Raw genomic sequence first — 6,001 nt, 5'->3', positions numbered from 1 at the left:
TCAGGATAGGTATACTCGGTCAACGGTCAACGGTCCGGTCGGGTCGGGTCGGGTCGGGTTAAAGGTCGGGTCGGGTCGGGTCGGGTCTGACCGGTCAAACCGGTTCAGACCGGTCAAACTAGTTCGAACCGGTCAAACCGGTCAGAACCGGTTGAAAACCTTCCAGCAGCCACTCGCCCTGCGGCGGCGCGTGTGGCGCGTGAGACGTCCTCCGGGGCCCTAAAAATCCCGGAAAAATTTCTAAAAATTATTTTGAGCGATTTCGAGATACTTACAACGATCGGTTCAAATTTTTGAACGGCGGAGAGCTCGATTTCAAATCGGCCGAATCTTTGACTGCACCACCTCCTCACGCGCCGCCGTCTACGGCGGACAAGGATGACACTGGTGAACTCGGAACGGCACAAGGAACACGATGGTGCGGGAGGTGTCGTAAACGGAGCAACGATCAGCGGTGAATTTAAGATTTCTTCGGCGATAGAGCTAACAAAAATGACGATGCTTTGACTTGAAATTCCCGACGTTTGGCAGCATTTCGCTATAATTGATTTACTGGGTTTTGTTAACAGGTCGAAGATGAACACGACGGTGGTTTTAATTTTATGATTGGACGTCGAACGGTGTCGGAATCGGGCTTGGAAGTAAGGGTACGAGAGAAGGAAAATTGAGCAAATTCTCAATTGTGTTTTCTGATTTACAATCAGAAACCACGCTTAAATTATAAGCCTGTCGACACTCCTTGGAGGAATTCAGGGCTTGGTCCCTGAATTTCCTTCAACTTATAAAATGGCCTATAACTTTTCATAAATTTTAGTTCAGTCATTAAATTTCACCAATTTTCACAATTAACGTCCAATTTCAATTAAATATTATTTTGTAAATATTCGGGTTGTTACATAAAATCTTCAGGAAAACCAGTTTATTCAAGTAAGAGGGTGTTGTGCGATGTCCACTCCAACTAAAATTGCAAATCCTATCCGCTTCACAGGTATTGTTTGATTCATTATTAGAGGATCTTGTTTGAAAAAACCCACGAGCCAGCAAATTTTTCGGTAGAAGGCACCGCAGTGAAGCTTTCTATAAACCAAAAACCCCACTTATCAGTAATACAAATTTATTTTCTGGAGAAAGAGGGGAAGAGCATAAGAATTACTGTAATGGTTATACCAAAGAACATTTAGAACATGTCCCCATTAAAATATTAAAGAATATTAGGAATATTTAGATATTAACATATCATTCATGATCACAGACCTGGGCTACAAGCAGTTGTTCTTTGAATTCGGAAAAGGAAATATTCTTGATTGCCCCCCCATGATAATGAATCTGTACAGTTGACAACTGTTAGTAAATAAGCGCAGAAGAACCTAATTGAAGGAGTTATATATAGATGAAAGACAGCCCCAATCCACTCAGTTGAATCTACTCCAACTAGTTTGTGCCTAATTAACAATGATCCCCTTCGAATAAAATACAGGAATTGGACAAACTGGAAATTTTGCAGAAACATACCATAAGATAGTCATCTGGATTATTATCAACAACAAAACCATACAGGTACAGAAGTTCCTGCATCAAATTTACGATTATCAAAACGGCTGCACATGCAACAAGTACGAATGGCCCAGATAAGAGTGCCGACAATAATGATTATAAGAGGGATTTAAAGCCACTCAGGTAGAGAATGTTCTAAAACATATACAAGAGCTAAGATAAACTTCATCCTGATATGCATGTTTTAAATGTCATGCTCAGAGAGGAAACCACCTTGCATGTCTGACCCAGAAGATTATCAAAAATAGGAAGAAACCAATACGAATGGAACGGAATTAAGCATGTGACTTTACCATAATAGAAACCTTAAAGAAATTTACAAAGTTTTCTTTTTCTATTCTGTAAAGTACATTATTCAATTCATAGAAATGATAACTACAAGAATTATCTCAGGATTTTGAGATACTTCTAGACAAACAGAAATAAGTCCAGCCTACTAGTCATATTTAGCTTGACATTAATATGAAGTATGTTCAAAAACAAAAGAAACCATCTAGAAATTAAACAGGGGATACAAAAAGGGAACATGAGACTATCAATATTAACATAAAAACCTTTTAGAAGTATAGAAGAAAAACTCATTTTTGGGGAAAAAATAATCTGTTCAGTACTAGGAAAAGTACCTCATTTCCTTTGTTACCATAACTGATGGAAATTTCTCTGTCAGCTGGCAATGGAGACTGTAAAGCTTCCATTTTGAGTAATAGAAAAATAGTGCCATTACTGGTTAGACTTCCCAATATTTAAACAAAAAAGAATTAAAAAAAAAACTACCTAGTTTAAAAGATTCCATCAGAATATGTTACAAAATGCAAACACAGAGGCAAGAGGAGACTACCAAAAATAAGGTACATGGATAAAGGAAATCCGGTTATTGACCCTGTTCCATCAACTTCCCATGTTGCCACTACCTTCAAGTCTAAAAATAAAATTAACAACCAAAAAATTCAATGAGAATCAACTCTAACCAATTGACTAGAGAGCCACTGACTAATAAAATCTAACATACCATGGTTGCAAAAGTCAATGTCAGGGAGAAGACCCTCCACCCAGACAGTTTCTTCTTGTTTCAATGTGGAAGTTGCTCCATTGACTTTGTTATCATTTTCATGACCCTCAAATCCTGATATAAACCCAAAATAAATAAAAATCTTTAACCTCAGCTCCATGTTAATACAGTAAACTATCACCTGTGAAAGCAAATGAGAGGAAAGATCCAGGCATAAAAGTGGTAAGAACTAAAGCATAACCTCACTTTTTCCATCAATTTCATTAACAGGCTCTCCACTTAGTCCACTATGATTGATGGTCACCTCAGAACTTCTTTCAACTGGACAGGTTGTCTCGGTATCTTCTTGAATTTGGGTAAATACATAAGAATGTGGAAGAGGAAGGTTCAGAGCACGAGACCAAAATATAGAATTTACCCTAGCATTACAGAAATCATGCAATATTAACCACCAAAGTTCAAAGTGCAAGGAATGCCATCATATCATAGTCAATCTCCTTCATTGTCCCACCCACCCCATTTTGAGAGAAAATAAGAAAGGGTTCATTTTGAGGAGATCCCTACCAAAGGAAATCTTCAAAGCAGACCTCACTGCAAAAGAAGCATTAACAACAATTCATAATTGGGAAAAAGGAAAATAACCACATTTGATTCCTACTTTATTTGATGTAATTAATACCGATCTTTCTGAAACTCCATCAAGAGCAAGAAGTTTCTTCACCAAACCCTTCACTTTATCTTCGTACATAGAAATCAAATCCTTTTTCTATAAAACAATTATACTAACTTTCATCATCCAAATTACATGCATTTCATCTTCAAGAGAAACGTTAAACTATATACTTATATTTACCCGCAATTCAGTTGCTCTATACAAGATTGTTCCTCTCAATTCCAGCATCTCATCATCGGTAAACCATAACGGATTCCCAAAAGTGGTCGGAAGCATATCAAGATACCTGAAAGTCTTTCAATCCACATAAATAATAAATAAAAGAAAACTAAAAGAAAACAATCAAATATGTTAATTACATACGGTTTCCACGAAGAATTCTTTCGGAGACGTTCCACAGTAAGAAATAAAATCATTAAAAACCTATCATCAACTCCTTCTTGAAACATCGCTCTACACTCTGCTCCAATTAAAGGATCTTGCAGTACTCTCATCGGAGTTATTGCTAAATCCAATGGAACCACAAGAAGAACCCCTGCCCAGTTTTTTTTCTCCGTAAAACTAATGAAAGCATAATGACCAATTAAACAAAAATGGCTTTTTTCAACTTTTTTTTAAAAGGGTTTTTGCAACTGACCATCTTTGGGGGAATCATTGGAGGAATAAATACCAAAGCCTTTGGTGGAGTCGCAATACTTGATATTGCAGCCGCGGAATTGAGCTCCGTTCACCTGAATCAAAACCGTTGTTCGTTGAACTAGAGGGAATTGAAATGTAAAGGGTTGGAGTAAAATTAAGTTCAGGGATTTGGAGAAGTGAACCTGAAGCCATTGAAGGAAGAGGTTGAGTTTTGTTTCCTCTGTACGCGTCATTATCGAGGGTGATCGTCACTTGGCTCAAGTTTGACGGAACTGCACTGAGATTTAATAAGGGCTTTATCGTTACCAGTCGACATCGGCGCTGGAACTCAAAGTTGGGGAATGGTATATGCTAGACCTGTCCAAATTAGTGATTTTTGGTACCGAAATAAGTATACACTCTTTTTTACTTTCCAAATTAGTGATTTTTGGTACCGAAATAAATATATTCTAGACCTGTCCAAATTAGTTTTTATTAATGTCCAAATTAACTTTTGAAATGATTGATGTGAATGGATGTGTTACGACGGTTATTGTCGGTTCACTTATTTTGATTTGGACAAAGAGTCGTAATTGATGGTGAATTGACCATTGATTGGTGTCAAAGTATTTTATTTGTAGGTGGAAAAAAGATGAGTGAGGGTGAGGTAGTTTTATCTCTTCTATCGGTCTCGTATGAGAGATTTTATAGTGACTCTTAGATATAATGTCAGACGAAGGGTTATTATGATTACTCGTAGACTGGTAGACTAGGTGGATATGATCAACTGGTGATGGATTTAACTTTAATAGGTCACATGGACTTGTCAGAGGTCATTTCAACAAGTCACATCTTCTCAAGGAATATTAGATATTCAAAGTCATTCTTCTAAATATTTTCTTCTTATGTTTTATGAAGTTCTTGAGGAATGTCAAGTGTTCAAGGTTTTTTCTTTGGAGGTGCTCTATTGAGGTCCTACATATAGAGAGGTTCTCTGGAGGTTTTGAGGTGTGGATGCGAAAATGACACTTGGAGGATGTTTGAAAAAGGTAAAATATATGTCTCCCCTTAGTTGTGGGAAAGTCATAAAGTGGCTTGACTTGAAACTTAATCATTAGAGCGTTATAGGGGTTTAATAGGTTATTTTTGGGAAACATCGTAATTATTATTTATTGAATAGCTTGGAGGCTTAAATATGATATGTCTTATGTCCAGCGCGATGGAATGACACGTTATTTCTACTATTGATGGTGTTTCATATTGTCTAATTATATAAGAAAATTTTGGAATTGCAAACATAAATCCTCTTATTTATATATTTGCTCTCATCACACCATTTTCACTTGAGTTTGCTTTCATGATGATTATGAAGAATGTTACAAAGGATTTGAAGAAGGGAGAAATGAGAAAATAGAGGTGAATTGTTGACGACTGGTGGATGGTGATACTTTCAAATGCATAACCATCGACTCGAGGCAAAAAGTTCGTTACTAAGTTGAGGATTTGAGGTTCTTTGGAGGTTTTGAGGTGCGGATATGAAAATGACATTTGGAGTTTGCCAAAGGTAAAATATATGTCCCCCTTAGTCAAGGGAATGTCATAAAGTGACTTGACTTGAGACTTAATCGTTAGAGCGTTATAGGCGTTTAATAGGTAGTTTTTGGGGAAACATAGTAATTATTATTTCTTAAATAGCTTGGAGGTTTAAATATGCTATGTCTTATGTCTAGCGCGATGGCATGACGCGTTATTTCGATTGTTGATGGTGCTTCATATTGTCTAATTATATAAGAAAGATTTAGAATAGCAAGAATAAATCCTCTTATTTATATCTTTGCTCTCATCACACCGTTTTCACTTGAGTTTGCTTTCATGATGATTATGAAGAATGTTACAAAGGATTTGAAGAAGGGAGAAATGAGAAAATAGAGGTGAACCGTTGACGACTGGTGGATGGTGATACTTTCAAATGCACAAACATTGACTCGAGGCAAAAAGTTTGTTACTAAGTTGAGGATTTGAGGTTCTCTGGAGGTTTTGAGGTGCAGATATGAAAATGACACTTGGAGGACGTTTGACAAAGGTAAAATATATGTCTCCCCTTAGTCAAGTGAATGTCATAAAGTGGCTTGACTTGAGACTTAATC

General features: G+C 36.9%; 1 pseudogene; it reads right to left on the bottom strand.

The window, feature by feature from the left end:
- Nucleotides 1-892: 892 nt before the first annotated feature.
- LOC120166355 lies at nt 893-4,194 on the bottom strand (annotated as a pseudogene).
- Nucleotides 4,195-6,001: the final 1,807 nt, after the last annotated feature.

The sequence above is a fragment of the Hibiscus syriacus genome, unplaced genomic scaffold, assembly GCF_006381635.1.
Source record: "Hibiscus syriacus cultivar Baekdansim isolate YM2019G1 unplaced genomic scaffold, ASM638163v2 tig00002982_pilon, whole genome shotgun sequence".
NCBI classification, from domain to species: Eukaryota; Viridiplantae; Streptophyta; class Magnoliopsida; order Malvales; family Malvaceae; genus Hibiscus; species Hibiscus syriacus.
This window is presented reverse-complemented; position numbering and strand designations above follow the sequence as displayed.